The sequence below is a fragment of the Carcharhinus amblyrhynchos genome, chromosome 1 (genome assembly GCF_965287045.1).
Source record: "Carcharhinus amblyrhynchos chromosome 1, sCarAmb.v2.hapA, whole genome shotgun sequence".
Classification (NCBI taxonomy): Eukaryota; Metazoa; Chordata; class Chondrichthyes; order Carcharhiniformes; family Carcharhinidae; genus Carcharhinus; species Carcharhinus amblyrhynchos.
In genome coordinates, this window is record NC_137324.1 from 10,067,744 (window position 1) to 10,084,797 (window position 17,054).

The 17,054-nt window shown below is 44.0% G+C and overlaps 1 protein-coding gene across 1 annotated transcript in view; it reads right to left on the bottom strand.

Annotated features, from left to right (window-relative positions):
• The window catches only part of LOC145345594 (nucleophosmin-like), a 96,148-nt gene that overhangs the window by 25,140 nt on the left and 53,954 nt on the right, over positions 1 to 17,054 (bottom strand). The gene's annotated exons all lie outside the window — the stretch shown is intronic.

The window sequence follows — 17,054 nt, forward strand, 5'->3', positions numbered from 1 at the left end:
TTCTCTTCCGAGAGGCTGCTGAGACTCAGGGAATTTAATGTTGGTAAGTGCGAGGTGGTCCACTTTGGTAGGAATAATGGTAGGAAGGATTATTACTTACGTGGAGAAAAACTGCAGCAGGCGACGGTGCAGAGGGGACCTCGGGGTCCTTGTGCATGAGTCGCAAAAACCCAGCTTGCAGGTGCAGCAGGTGGTCAGGAAGGCTAATGGGATGCTGGCCTTCATCGCGAGGGGGATTGAATATAAAAGTAGGGAGGTCTTGCTGCGGCTGTATAGGGCATTGGTGAGGCCGCAGCTGGAGTACTGTGTGCAGTTTTGGGTGCCGTACTTACGCAAGGATATTTTAGCCTTGGAGGGAGTGCAGAGGAGGTTTACTAGGCTGATGCCGGAGTTGAAGGGGTTGAGCTATGAAGGGAGGCTGAATAGATTAGGCTTGTACTCGTTAGAGTTTAGAAGAATGAGGGGAGATCTCATTGAGACGTATAAGATGATGAATGGGATGGATAGGATAGAGGTGGAGAGACTCTTCCCGCTCAGAAAGGATAATAGGACTAGGGGGCATAGCCTCAAGATAAAGGGGGGGCGGTTTAGAACAGAGTTGAGGAGGAACTTCTTCACTCAAAGGGTGGTGAATCTCTGGAATTCTCTGCCCGTTGAGGTGGTGGAGGCTGCCTTGCTGAATATTTTTAAGACGCGGGTTGATGGGTTTTTGATGAGAGAGGGGATTAAGGGTTATGGAGAGAGGGCGGGAATATGGAACTGAGCCATGACAGATCAGCCATGATCTTATTGAATGGCGGGGCAGACTCGAAGGGTTAGATGGCCTACTCCTGCTCCTATTTCTTATGTTCTTATTGAAATTTTCCACACTGAGGTCAATGAATTTTTCTGAACAGTCACACACAACTTGTTTCCTTATGCAATCAAATTACTGGTAATCGGGAGGAGGTTGATAGCACGATCATTGGCAAGAGTGAATTTTCCTGGTTAGGGCCTGGAACAAACTGGCTGAGTGTGACAAAGGAAAGTGGCTTTCAAAAGGGAATTGGATAAGTATGCGAAGGGGAAAAAAAATATAGGGCTATGAGTAAAGGGTGGGATAATGGGATTAACTGAGTTCCTCTTGCAGAGAGCTGGCAAGAACATGAAGTATTGAGTGGCATAGTAGAGGTGATGCTCCTTTCTATATTAACAGTGATGAAATGGAGATGTCAAGTGCTTCATGTTTTTAGGTATCCAGATCACCAACAACCTGTACAGTCCCCCCTTGGCGATACCATAGTTAAGAATGCCCTCTAACACCTCTACTTTCTCAGGGGGCTAAGGAAATTTGGCACGCCTGCTATGACTCTCACCAGCTTTTACAGATGCACCATAAAAAGCATCCTATCTGGTTATATCGCAGCTTGGTATGGCTCCAACTCTGACCAAGACTGCAAGAAGCAACAAAGGGTCGTGAACTTAGTCCAGTCCATCATGCAAACCAATCTCCCATCCACTGACTCTGTCTACAGTTCCCACTGCCTTGGGAAAATAGCCATCATTATCAAGGACCCACGCACCCCGGACATACTCTCTTCTACCTTCTTCGTCGGGGAAAAGATCACGTACCAACCGACTCAAAAACAGCTTCTTCTCTGCTACCACCAGACTTTTGATTAAAACTACCATATATTTCTCTACATCCTATCTGTAACTGCAACACTAACACTATACTTTGCATCCTCTCCTTTCCTTCTCCTCTATATACTCTATGAATGGTATTTTTTGCCATATGGTACACACATCACTCAGTACTTTTCACTGTATTCCAATACATGACAATAATAAATCATATCCCTTGTGCTGTAACCATTCTATGAAACATTAACTCCGTCTCTTTACAGATGTTGCCGGATTTGTTTGTGTTTCCAGCATTTTTGGTTTTTATTCCAATGGTTTCTTGTTTAGGAAAGGACACTAAGTGCTTTGAAGCCAGGGGAGTTAGATGGAGATAAAAGAAAAATACTGCAGATGCCGGAATCTGAAACAAAACAGAAAATGTAGGAAAATCTCAGCAGGTCTGACAACATCTGTGGAGAGAGAATACAGCCAACGTTTCAAGTCTAGATGACCCTTCGTCAGAGTGGAAGGTAAATGGAGTTTGAGATTCAGATCAGCCATGGTCCAATTGAAAGGTAAGAAGGGGCCAAGGCACTGAACGATTTGCTCTTGTATCTACGCACTTATTAGGATCCTTATCCATTAATGCGGCAATGCCTCAATTGTCATCTCCTCAACACTACGCATGGAGGATGAGCAAATGACGATTCTAGGGCCTGTGGCTGCAAAGAAGGAAATGACACACTTTATATAGCATGTCTCCATTTTGCTTACAACAGTGACTATATTTTAAAGTGCTCCATTCATTGTGAAGTATTTTGCAATTTTGCAATTAAGGGGGGGTAGCTACAGGACGGATGTCAGGGGTAGGTTCTTTACCCAGCGGGTGGTGAGGGATTGGAATGCCCTGCCTGCTGAAGTTGTAAATGCGTCTAGTTTGGGGGCGTTTAAGAGATCTCTGGATAGGTTTATGGACGAAAAGGGATTGGTATAGGCTAGTGGGTCATAGTTTTTGTAACTGGTCGGCGCAACATCGTGGGCCGAAGGGCCTGTTCTGCGCTGTAATGTTCTATGTTCTATGTCTTACAGCTATGGAAGATACTAGATCATGTGTATTTATCTCTCACACACATTAGGTACAATACATAAAGCAAACTTGGTGACAGGAAGCAGAGAAATTTTTTTTTTGCCAAATTCTGCAGCAACTAAAGCAAAAATCAGGAAGTCTTTCATCTGCATCACATAGCAATGATCAGTAATTTTTCTGGTTAATTAGACAAATTCACAACATTGCACATTTGCCATTTCAAAGGAACTATTTTCTATAAATTCAGGTGTTCTTCAAACGTGGTATGGAATCATGCTTTGAGTAGGAACTTGGCATAGGGAATGGGGTGGGGGGGGGGGGATATGTTGTGGGAATTTGGAGACAGAGTAGGGTGAACCTGCGAAGGATGGGTTTCTAAGGACGGAACTGCAGACAGAGAAGGCGCTTGTGATTTGCAGGCGGAAGCAGATGTTTGCTGATTACGGGGGGTATACTTTTAGATAATGACAGGACAGCTTGTGGGCAGCAAAACATTCTGCTACTCTAAGAACAGCTTTGAAAAAAATCTTCCATTTAAAAGCTGTCGATTGTTGGACAAAGCAGAATCTTTGTTCAAAAAACAACTTGTCACGTGAATTAAAGGTAAAGGTACTTATATTTATACATAAGCTGTAGGTGAACTCTCTCCAAAATTCTTTGTTTCTTTTGGAGTGCAGGAAACATATTCAACAACCAATCTGCTCCAGCAACATACTGTAAACAGATGATAATGTTCTTCGCTTTCAAAGATTTACGGAAATAACTTGTATCTGCAATTATACAGCACTTTTCATGAATTCACAACATCCCAAAGCACTTTACACAGTCAATTAAGTACTTTCTAAAGTGTAGTTAGTCATGTAACATAGGATAAGTGTTAGCCAATTTGAATACCGGAAGCTCCTACAAATTGCTTAAGTGGAGTCATGGTCAATACGGTACAGGAGGCCAGTCTATGTCAGATCTCAGAGCAATCTATTCAGTCCTGGTGGCACAGTGGTTAGCACCTCTGCCTTACAGCATCAGAGACCTGGGTTTGATTGCAGCCTTGGGTCACTGTCTGTGCAGAGTCGACATATTCTCCCTGTGTCTGTGGGTTTTCCCCGGGTACCCTGGTTTCCCTCCCCACAGTCCAAAAGAAGTGCAACTTAGGTGGATTAGGCATGGTAAATGTGCTGGCTTACAGGGAAAGGGGAGGGAAAGAGGGCTTGGGTGAGATATAGTCAGTAAGACAGTCAGTACTTATTCAGTGGGCCGAACAGCCTCCTCCTGCACTGTAGGGATTCTATGAAATTAAGTACCATTCCTTCGCTCCATCGCCTTCCCAAAGCCCGAGAAGTCTAATCCCCCTCAAATGCCCATCTAATTTATTTTTCAAATAATTTTAAAATATTACTTGAACTTTAACTATATGTAATGAATCCATAAATGCAACTTGAATCCTTGGTCAGGATTACGTAGCAAATGGTTAACAGGAGATCACGCTTGTACCAGTACGATTTAACTTCTTGTGTGATGCCTGTATTTAATTCAAATCGCCAGTGAGTGACCTGCAATTACCACCTTGCATCTTGGCATTATGAAACTACAGATTTTCCAGCCCAGGTTTGAAAGGACAAAATCTATCAAGTACAAGCTTGGGCACATTTTCTTTTAATACCTGTTTTACCACAGTTTAAAGTGGTCAAGATACAAAACATTTGTACCCCAATCATCACCCTTTACTAAAATTCCCATCATCACCCTTTACTGGAATTCTAGTGTCCACACTCACTTTGGGAAGATCAGGCACTAATCGGGGGATTTAGAAGATGTTTCAGCATCCAGGTGAGATTAGGGATGCTGAAGGAAAGCAGATAAAATAACCATGAGGAATGCAAGATGAAAAAGGGAGGAAACTGTCGATCGGTTTTGTATTTCAGTTCAACCACGTCTGGGAAAGGAGTCAGGAAGCGTGTCAGGTATAGACTGTCTTGCACTGTTTAAAACTGGTTGCAAGGGCAGAGAGAGCCCCCTTAACTCAAGGACCAGAAAAATCAGCAATATTCAACCCAGTAGGGCAACAGGGTGGTTAGCACTGATGCCTCACAGCGCCAGGGACCTGGGTTTGATTCCCGGCTTGGGTCACTGTCTGTGCGGAGTCTGCACGTTCTCTCCAAATCTGCATGGGTTTCCTCCAGGTGCTCTGGTTTCCTCCCCAAGTCTGTAAGACGTGCTGCTTAGGTGCATTGGCCACGCTAATGCACCCAAGTGGGCACCGGAGACTGGGGATTTTCACAGCAACTTCACTGTAGTGTTAATGTAAGCCTATTTATGACATGAATAAATAAACTTCAAGCTTTTAAATAGTAATGGAGCAAGTTCAAGCCCGATTCTCTCCTCACTCTTCCCTTGCACAACGGCTTTTTTAAAAGTTTATTTATTAGTCACAAGTAGGCTTACATTCACATTGTACTGAAGTTAATGTGAAAATCCCCCAGTCGCTTGGTGACCCAAGCCGGAAATCAAACCCAGGCCCCTGGCACTGAGAGGCAGCAGTGCAAACCACTTTGCCACCATGCTGCAGACCCAAAAAAGCAACGTTGGCCGATGTTTCCATCTTCCTTTGTTCAGTGGCCAGGTGAATTGTTACTCCCTCCCTGTGATTGTGAAGATGAACCAACTGAGCACACTGAACCTGCTGGGGTTCAGCTGATTAAACAAGCTATGTGCCCTCATTTTGTATCATTTAGGAGACAGGAGTAAAGAAAAAAAGATCCCCATAGAGGTGCCCGTGAACTTTCACTCATCATTGCTCTTCAACGTAAAGTTTAACATGCCTATCATATCCTTCTGATATCTGCGACCAAGCCCATTTTTAACACAGCTGGCTAATCTGTCATTAATTCCTTGCACCTTTACCTTGTTTAGATGCCTCAGGCAGGAACCTTTCCAAGTGTCTTCTGAAAATTCAGGTATAATTACAGCCCCGACCTCTCCTCAAGCTGGTGAATAACACAGTTCTACCTGAATAAATGAGACCCAGTAGGCCGTCAAGTTTAGTGAGCTGCAATCACTTGCACTCTTCCAGACAGTCTGATCTCTGGGGTTAGAGATTGCTGGATGGAGCATAATCCACTCCTGGGCTCAAAGTGGTTATGATGTAGAGATGTCGGCGTTGGACTGGGGTAAACGCAGTAAGAAGTCTCACAACACCAGGTTCAAGTCCAACAAGTTTATTTGATAGTATTTGAAAGTGGTTTCCAGAAAACGGACTCACTTTCCTTTATATGCTACCTTATCTCTCTCTCCTCAGAAAAATCCTAAAGCGCTTCACGATGGAATTATCTTTTTTCAACCACTATGTATGCCAGTACAACAAATCACCTTGCACATGACAAGATCCCATGAACAGCACTGAAGTAAATGATCAGTTCATTTGTTGAGGCAGAGGCAAGAATGTTGGGCAGAGCATTGGGAAAACCAATTACTCTTCTTCAATGTCATGACATATTTAACACGTGCAATACATCGAGAGTGGCCCAAGACAAAATGGTCAGAAAATGAGTGGCCAAAGACCAAAAACATCTCTATTTTTTGTGACAAGGCACCATGTACTTATATCACTTTTTATAATTTGTAATGGCATGCAGACCATGTCACATAGGTGAAATTATTAGACATCAAGCGAGTAGAAACATGAGTTTTCCCTCTGTTTACCTTCTATTACTGTCAAGACCATGGACCAATGCATAAAATCACCAAAGCATTTCAGCACTCAGTTCTGTTATTGATGTCACACAAAAACGGAGGCCAAAACCAACAAGCTGATCTCAGTAATGATGACCAAGGGCAACCATCTAAAAACCCATCTGCTTCACTAATGTCCTTTAGGGAATGAAATCTGCCGTCCTTACATGGTAGTTGGGGAGTCGGTTAGTTCAACTGGCTGAAAGGCTAGTTAGGTGAAGCAGAGTGATGCTAACAGCGTGGATTCAATTCCTGTACCAGCTGAGGTTATTCATGAACTTTGCCCTCCCTTGCAGTATAGTGACTCTCAGGTTAAATCACCACCAGTCAGCTCTCCCCCTTAAAGAGGACAGCAGCCTTTGGTCATCTGGGACTATGGCGACTTCACCTTTTACCTACACTACTTGGTCTGGCCTACACGTGATTCCAGGTCCACAGCAATACGAATGTTCTCTAAAATGGCCACACAGGTAAAGAGCAATTAGGGATAGGCAATAAATGCTGGCTTCCTTGCCAGTGATGTCCACGTCCCATGAAACAATAAAAAGAAACTTCAGGACATTCCAAACTACCTCAAAGTAAATGAAGTATTTTCTTTTGCAATGTTGGCAAAAGCAACAGCTATGCTATGTGCACAGCAAGTACCAAAACACAGGAATGTGATATAAATATATAATCAGTTTTTGACATTGGTAATGAGGAGAAACTTTAACAAATATATCCTGGGCATGAGCACACTCAGTTTTGGAAGTAGTCCTAAGTCCTATGGTGCCATAGATCACTTCTCAACTAGTTTTCAAACCCTGGCATCATCCTGGTGGATTTAAAACTATCCTTATGGCTTTAAGCCTTTGCACAATTAACCGTTAATGAGCTGGATTGAAAATACTAACTGATAACACTATTCATCAGTTCATTCATTGAAAGATGAACGGTTGCACCTCAACTGCACAAGCAAGCAGAGACTATCTGTTTAGTATGATTCAGCAGCCAGGAAGCATCTTTTCTACCCTCAATTAAAATGCAGACTTCACAAAGAAATGCTAAAGTACTGTAAAGCACAGGCTTTGTCTCCTTTTCCACAGGGTTGTATATTAAAAAAAACAATGCTTCTTAAATGCGGCACCCACTCAAGTAGCTGATGTCAGCTACGTTATGTTTAGATTTGGTTTTTTAACTCACTGCAGGTTTCAACCACAGGGCCATCAATTACAACTCGACTTGAGAAACAGAAAATGCTCAGAATCTGGAAGCTTTATCTGAAAGGATGGCGAAAGGATTTGATTCCCGGCTTAGAATACAAGAGCAGGGATGTACTTCTGAGGCTCTACATAGCTCTGGTTAGACCCCATTTGGAGTATGTTACCAGTTTTGGACCCCACATGTAATATGCTGCCTTGGAAACGGTCCAGGGGAGGTTCACAAAAATGATCTCTGGAATGAAGGGCTTGTTGTATGAGGAATGGTTGAGGACTCTGGATCTGTACTTGTTGGAGTTTAGAAGGATGAGGGGGGATCTTACTGAAACTTACAGGATATTGCGAAGCCTGGACAGAGTGGACGTTGAGAGGATGTTTCCACTAGCAGGAAAAACTCGAACCAGAGTAATAGTAGGAAGGACTATTACTTACATGGTGAAAAACTGCAGCATGCGACAGTGCAGAGGGACCTCGGGGTCCTTGTGCATGAGTCGCAAAAATCCAGCCTGCAGGTGCAGCAGGTGGTCAGGAAGGCAAATGGGAGGGGGATTGAATATAAAAGTAGGGAGATCTTGCTGCAACTGTACGGGGCACTGGTGAGGCTGCAGCTGGAGTACTGTGTGCAGTTTTGGTCGCCGCACTTACGCAAGGGTATTTTGGCCTTGGAGGGAGTGCAGAGGAGGTTCATTAGGCTGATACCGGAGTTGAGGGGGTTGAACTATGAGGAGAGGCTGAATAAACTAGGCTTGTATTCGTTAGAGTTTAGAAGAATGAGGGGAGATCTCATTGAGACATATAAGATAATGAATGGGATGGATAGGATAGAGGTGGAGAGGCTCTTCCTGCTCAGAAAGGACAGTAGGACTAGAGGGCACAGCCTCAAGATAAAGCGGGGGGGCAGTTTAGAACAGAGTTGAGGAGGAACTTCTTCACTCAAAGAGTGGTGAATCTCTGGAATTCTCTGCCCTTTGAAGTGGTGGAGGCTGCCTCGCTAAATATATTTAAGACGTGAGTTGATAGGTTTTTGATAGGCAAGGGGATTAAGGGTTATGGGGAGAGGGCGGGAATGTGGAACTGAGACACGACAGATCAGCCATGATCTTACTGAATGGCGGGGCAGGCTCGAAGGGCTAGATGGCCTACTCCTGTTCCTATTTCTTATGTTCTTATGTTCAGAGGGCATAACCTCAGGCTAAAGGGATGTTCCTTTAAAACAGAGATAAGGAGGAATTTCTTCAGCCAGAGAGTGGTTAATCTGTGGAACTCTTTGCCGCAGAAGGACGTGGAAGCCAGGTCATTGAATGTTTTTAAGACAGAGATGGATAGGTTCTCAATTAATAAGGGGATCGGCGGGGTATGGGGAAAAGACAGGAGAATGGGAATGAGAAAAATATCAGCCATGATTGAATAGCGAAGCAGACTCAATGGACCGAGTGGCCTAACTCCTATGTCTTATGGGTCACTGACTGTGCGGAGTCCGCGCACTCTCCCAGTGTCTGCGTGGGTTTCCTCTGGGTGCTCCGGTTTCGTCCCACCGTCCAAAAGATGTGCTGGTTAGGTGCACTGGCCATGCTGCATTCTCCCTCAGTGTATCCAAACAGACGCCAGAGTGTGGTGACTAGGGCATTTTCACAGTAACTTCATTGCAATGTAAGCCTAGTTGTGACATATTCAATAAACTTAAACTTTTCCATAAAAAAAAATTAAAAGTAAACTCATAAAATCCCTACAGTAAAAGGAGGCTGCCATTTGGCCCATCGAGTCTGTATTGACCACAGCCCACCAGGCCCTATTCCCCACACATTTATCCTGCTAATCCCCTTGACAATAGGGTCAATTTAGCAATGGTTCTTAAATGTGGCACCCACACAAGCTGACCAGAAGGCAAAGATGTGGGATTGTAGTTCGATTGCTCTTTCAAGAGATATCATACATATGATGGGCTTAATGGCCTCCCTTCAGCGCTATAAGGTTTCTACGATATGAAAAGGATGGGGGGGTTGGGGGAAGAGACACTGTTCAAAGCTTTTTTGTGAAAGTCAAGCTTTTTTTTGTTTGTTTCTTTTTTGGGGAAGGGGAGACCCACGACTAGATGAATCTGAAGAATGGAATGCATTCTACAGCAGACCCTAACCACGGTGATCTGCTCCATCTTAGTAAGCGAGAGCCATGTATGAATGAACTGAGTAATTACAGGTCACCACAACCCGAACCACACATCAAATTCTGCACAAGTCACAGAGACCTAGTAATGTTTGTCAAAAGGTTAATAAGGATCAAAGAAACACACTGACTTTAACTTACTGCATGGCAAGTGCCTCGTCACAGCCAGCCAGGCTTCTCCAAACAAACATGAAGAATCTTTTCAGTCACAAGGTAGTTTTTAAACAGACTGTGGGTGTCACTGACAAAGCCAATGTTAATTGCCCATCCCTTATTGCCAAGGTGTAGCAAGCTGCCTTCTTGAACACAGCAGAGTGTTTGCTAGGCCATTTCTGAGGGCAGCCTCAAGTCAACCATATTACTATGGGTCTGGAGTCACCTGTAGATCAGGCTGGGCAAGGATGGTATACTTCCTTGTCACAGTTCAGATCACTGGTTGGGAACTAATTCATTAGGAATATAGAAACTGACACTAATAATTCTTGCATTAATTTTGTCAAATGCTGTGAATATATATATATATATATATATATATACACACACATATACAGTATATATATATACAATATATATATACAGTAGTACTAGGGGGTACAGCCTCAAGATAAAAGGGGGGCGGTTTAGAACGGAGTTGAGGAGGAACTTCTTCACTCAAAGGGTGGTGAATCTCTGGAATTCTCTGCCCGTTGAAGTGGTGGAGGCTGCCTCGCTAAATATTTTTAAGACGCGGGTTGATGGGTTTTTGATAGGAGAGGGGATTAAGGGTTATGGTGAGAGGGCGGGAAAGTGGAACTGAGCAGCGACAGATCAGCCATGATCTTATTGAATGGCGGGGCAGGCTCGAAGGGCTGGATGGCCTACTCCTGCTCTATTTCTTATGTTCTTATATACATTGCTTACTCTCAACCCATCCCACACAAGTTCCCTCCATCCCCAATCTCTCAAAGAGCGGAAGGAGACTTGGTTTAGAATTAACATTGTAGTTGTCTAGTAACCTGCCTGAGTGGGATGCTCCTTCATTTGAAGCTGTGCAGTCAATGCTGAGATTATTTGACCGTGGAAGTTGTCACATCTGAACCTGACCAACACAGACTGAAAACCACACAGGCAGGGACACAAATCACGAGATTGTAATCAGGAGCAAGAGGGAGTCAGTTTTTAATCTCATTCCCCAGTCCCAGTTGAGTTGGGGCCAATTCCATTGTCCTTTCTCCACAGGTGCTGCCTGGTTCACAGTATTTCCATCACTTTTTTTAGTTTTCTATGTCTTAACTGAACAACGTGAGGACAGATAGACCAACTCAGGCCAAAACTGAAAGTGCGACTTCCTGGTTTGCAACACCCCGACTGTCTAAGAGGAGAACTGGGGACAATGTCTTAATATCTTTTCAGAATGTTACAAAAAACCCATCTTTCCAAACTATTCACAATCAATAGCTGAACACCTTATTATAATTATTACATAAAACTGGCACCCAAACAATCCATTCTGCTATGCTGTCCTAACTGAGATCAACTGGTATAATATTAACCAGCAATTACTTCTTTGCTGTCACAATATTTCTTCTAACCAGTAAACTGAGATTGTGCCTCAGGGAAGGTGATGGCCTAGTGGCATTATCACTAGACTATTAATCCAGAAACTCAGCTAATATTCTGGGGACCCAGGTTCAAATCCCGCTATGGCAGATAGTGGAATTTGAATTCAATTTAAAAAAAAAATCAGAAATTAAGAATCCACTGATAACCATGAAGCCATTGTCAATTGTCAGAAAAACCCATCTGGTTCACTGATGTCCTTTAGGGGAGGAGATCTGCCATCCTTATATGTGGTCTGACCTACATGTGACTCTTAAGTGCCCTCTGAAATGGCCTCGTATTCCACTCAGTTCAAGGGCAACTAGGGGACGGGCAATAAATGTGATCTGCCCGTGTTCCACAAATAAAAGAGCTAGCCCCCTCAAACCACTGCCATAGTTGCACCTTTATTTCTTATTTGCTACACAACACAGAAGGGAAAAAAAAATTCAGTAAAACTTGGAAGTAAAACATGGATAGAGCAGGGTCAGGAATGGATGTTGCAGGTTCCGGGGTACAAATGCTTTAGTCGGAGTAGAGAAGAAGGTAGAAGGGGGGGTGGGGTAGCATTGCTAGTCAAGGACTGTATCACAGTGTCGGAGAGAAAGTTTGATGAGGACTTGTCAGTTGAGGTAGTATGGGCGGAGATTAGAAATAGGAGAGGAGAGGTCACCCTGTTGGGAGTCTTTTATAGACCTCCTAAAAGTTCTAGAGAGGTTGAGGAAAGGATTGCGGAGACAATCCTGGTTAGGAGTGAAAGTAATAGGGTAATTGTTATGGGGGACTTTAACTTTACGAATATTGATTGGAGTTGCTATAGTTCTAGCTCGCTAGAGGGGTCAGTGTTTGTACAAAGCGTGCAGGAAGGTTTTTTGTCTCAGTATGTAGACAGGCCAACTAGAGGTGAGGCTATATTGGATTTGGTGCTGGGAAATGAGCCAGACCAGGTGCTAGACTTGGAAGTTGGTGTGCATTTTGGTGATAGTGACCACAATTCGGTTACGTTCACCTTAGTGATGGGAAGAGATAGGCATGAACCTCGGGTCAGCAATTTTAGCTGGGGTAAGGGCGATTATGAGGCTATCAGGAGTGAATTAGGAAGCATGGATTGGATTAGGGGATTACAGGGACTGGGAACGTCTGAAATGTGGAGTTTTTTCAAGGAGCAGCTACTGCGAGTCCTTGATAGGTATGTCCCTGTCAGGCATGGTGGATTTGGTAGATCTAGGGAACCGTGGTGCACTAAAAGAGTTGAGTCGATGGTTAAAAAGAAAAAGGAGGCTTATGTTCGGATGAGATTGGAGGGCTCAGATAGTGCACTAGAAAGCTTTAGATTGGCTAGGAGGGAGTTGAAGAGTGAGTTGAGAAGGGCTAAAAGAGGACATGAGAAGACTTTGGCTGATAGGATTAAGGAGAATCCTAAGGCGTTCTATAGGTATGTCAAGAACAGAAGGTTGGTCAGGGCAAGATTAGGGCCAGTTACGGACAGCAGGGGGAAGTTGTGTGTGGAACCGGAGGAGATTGGAGAAGTATTGAACCAATATTTCTCTTCGGTGTTCACGCAGGGGGACATGAATATAGCTGAGGAGGACATTGGGTTGCAGGCGTGTAAAATAGACAGTATTACGGTTGATAAAGAGGATGTGCTGGAAATTCTTGAGGGGCTGAAAATAGATAAGTCCCCTGGTCCGGATGGGATCTACCCTAGGATTCTCTGGGAGGCTAGAGAGGTGATTGCAGAGCCTCTGGCTCAGATCTTCAGGTCGTCATTGGTCTCTGGTGTAGTCCCGGAGGATTGGAGGATAGCGAATGTTGTCCCATTGTTTAAGAAGGGGAACAGAGACTTTGCCGGGAATTATAGACCGGTGAGTCTTACTTCTGTTGTGGGCAAGGTTTTAGAAAAAATTATTAGGGATAGGATTTATAGTTATTTGGAGTGTAATGAATTGATTAGAAATAGTCAGCATGGTTTTGTAGCGGGTAGGTCATGCCTTACTAACCTTATTGAGTTTTTTGAGAAGGTGACCAAAGAGGTGGATGGGGGTAAGGCAGTTGACGTGGTATACATGGATTTTAGTAAGGCGTTCGATAAGGTTCACCATGGTAGGCTTCTGCAGAAAATGCAGATGTATGGGATTGTGGGTAATCTAGGAAGTTGGATCAGGAATTGGCTATCAGATAGGAGACAGAGGGTGGTGGTGGATGGTAAATATTCATCATGGAGTGCAGTTACGAGTGGTGTGCCTCAGGGATCTGTTTTGGGGCCACTGTTGTTTGTAATTTTTATTAATGATCTGGATGAGGGTATAGTTGGGTGGATTAGTAAATTTGCTGATGACACCAAAGTTGGAGGTGTGGTAGATTGTGAGGAAGGGTGTCATAGTCTGCAGGGAGACTTAGATAGGTTGCAGAGCTGGGCCGAGAGGTGGCGGATGGAATTTAATGCGGATAAGTGTGAGGTAATTCACTTTGGTAGGAGCAACAGATGTGTCGAGTATAGGGCTAACGGGAGGACCTTGAATAGTGTGGATGAACAGAGGGATCTAGGTGTGTGTGTACATAGATCCCTGAAAGTTGGGAATCAAGTAGATAAGGTTGTCAAGAAGGCGTACGGTGTCTTGGCGTTTATTGGTAGGGGGATTGAATTTAGGAGTCGCAGTGTAATGTTGCAACTGTACACTACTCTAGTGCGGCCGCACTTGGAGTACTGTGTGCAGTTCTGGTCCCCGCATTACAAGAAGGATGTGGAGGCGTTGGAGAGGGTGCAGAGGAGGTTTACTAGGATGTTGCCTGGTATGGTGGGGAGGTCCTATGAGGAGAGACTGAGGGATCTAGGGTTGTTTTCGTTGGAAAGAAGGCGGCTAAGAGGGGATCTTACTGAAACATATAAGATGATTAGAGGTTTAGATAGGGTGGATAGTGATAGCCTTTTTCCTCGGATGGAGAAAGCTAGCACGAGGGGGCATGGCTTTAAATTAAGGGGGGGTAGCTACAGGACGGATGTCAGGGGTAGGTTCTTTACCCAGCGGGTGGTGAGGGATTGGAATGCCCTGCCTGCTGCAGTTGTAAATGCGTCTAGTTTGGGGGCGTTTAAGAGATCTCTGGATAGGTTTATGGACGAAATGGGATTGGTATAGGCTAGTGGGTCATTGTTTTTGTAACTGGTCGGCGCAACATCGTGGGCCGAAGGGCCTGTTCTGCGCTGTAATGTTCTATGTTCTATGTGACTGCTAGTGGTCTCATATGCCTTAAAATGGAACTCCAGTTAAGGCCAGTATCAGTCAGTTCCAGGTTTTATTGTTTTTTTCCTTCATGCTTGAATTTCTTGGATCTAAGTTTTGAAAAGTTAAAGCTTGGTTACCTTTATTGGTGGCGAGCACCAAGATCCATTCAAGAGCATCAGCTGTGGCTCACTGGCCAACAAGCTCAGCTGAGTCAGAAGGCCATGCATTCAAGTTGACTCTGCCAATGCAGCACTGAAGGAGTGCTGTAATGTTGGAGGTGATGTCTTTCGAATGAGACATTAAACCCTCTGACGTGAACTCCAAAGATCTCTGGCGCTATCTGGCCATTATCTGCAAAAATTCTCCACATCATGGCTATCTGAAGAGCAGGGATGTACCCTATGCCTGGTCAATGCTTATCTCAACTGGTATCACCAGTAAAGATAATTTGGTGATTACTTCATTAGTTTATGGGGTCTTGCTGTTTACAAATTATTGTCTCCTGTGTCTCCTACATTGCATCAGTGATTATGCTTCGAAAAACTATATAATTGGCCACGAAGAGTTTTGCAATGCTGAGGTTGTGAAAGACACTGTCTAAAGAGAAGCCTTTCTTTCTTAAAGTCACCTTAAAAAAAATGCAAAATAACACGAGCATGAATTTAAAATGTTCCCACCTGCCATTTTTAAATAAAACAGGTTTTCACTATAACACCGTCCTTCCAAGTCATGGTAATCATTCTTTTCTTTCTGTGGCTTTCAGGCAGCTTAGAGACACTTCGGAGCAATCAACACATGGTTTCGCCTGCAGCCAGCTTCCCACAACTCCTCCACAGACACAAAAAAAACACTTTTCAAACAGGATTAAACGCCGGATGGCAATCACAACCCTGTAACGTATTTAGTTGTTACTCGATGACACATCGCACGAGCCAGTGCCTTATTTTAAAGTTACAGCACCAGATATCAGTGCTATCTTAAACATTATAAAAACACACACACACTTGCATCTAAGTGGCACCTTTTCGTGACCGCTGGACATTCCAAAATGTGTTAGTTATTTAGCGGAGAAGAAAGGCTTGCAGTTATATAACACTTTTTTTTGGAAACAACCAGCAGACTTTGATCGACGGGTAACCAGGATATCGGTGATAACACCCCGGCTCTTCTTTCAAATAGTGCGAAACACTGACCAAGCAGATGGGGCCTTGCTTTAACAACTCATCTGAAATTCTGCACTTCTGATAGTGCACCTCTCCTTCAGTCAAGTATGGGTGTGCCAGTCTTCACTTATGCAACCAAGCCCTGGTGGTGCTGCTGCGGTATACTAAACTCAGCAGCCAATTTGATCACAGCGAGGTCCCACAAACAACAGTCACGACCTGTTTTAGTGGTGCTGGTTGAAGTACAAACGTTGGCCAGGACATCTGGGGAAACTCGCCTCGTCTTCTTTAAGAGAGTGGCACGAGGTCTTTTCTGAATACCCGAGGGGCAGACAGGGCCATAATTTTGTACTTCATCTTCAAGGCAGCATCTTGGATAGTGCAGCACCACCTCAGCACTGCACTGTAGTGTCAGTCTGGATAACAGGAACTCTGGTGAGAGTTCCTTCAAGTTTCAGCATTCAAATATAAACACAATCTTGGACTTAAATTGACATTGTGGATTGACTGCAGTTAAAATCAAGCAGTCCAGAGTAAAAATCAGCCAAGTTACCTATTCTTGGTCACCCCGACTTTACTGCTGGGTAATGCGAACATTGTTGTTTGGTGAGAACAGAATCAGGTTCAGCTGTGACATTCGCAAAGTGCAAAATGTCCGACTGGCACTTGGGCCTAGAAATTAGATAGTACCCACTGTGCGACCAGCAAGCACCTGAACTGAAAAGCCTTAGGAACGATGAAAATTGCTCCTCAAGCCTGATGCACATACAAGCTGCTGATCTCACTTCAACAGCAATCTTAATGTTGGGCTACCTCCCTCATTTGAAGTGACATTCAGAATTCCGAGAAGGGGGGAGGGATCTGGAAGAGGTCACGGGGCTTGGGTGGGGGATGGGGATTTTTTTTTGATTTTATTTATTGTCACATGTATGAACATAGTGTATTGTTTCTTGCGCACTATACAGTCAAAGCATAATGTCTATAGAGAAGGAAATGATAAAGTGCAGTGCTACAGTTATAGCTAGGGTGTACAGAAAGAGCAACTTAATGCAAGGCAAGTCCATTCAAAAGTCTGATGGCAGCAGGGAAGAAGCTGTTCTTGAGTCCGTTGGTACGTGACCTCAGACTTTTGTATCTTTTTCCTGATAGAAGGTGGAAGAGAAAACGTATGGGGTGTGTGCGTCTGGGTGATGGGTTGGGCTACATTCACGACCTTTTGTAGTTCCTTGTGATGTTGGGCAGAGCAGGAGCCATACCAAGCTGTGGTACAACCAAAAAGAATGCTTTCCATAGTGCATCTGTAAATGTT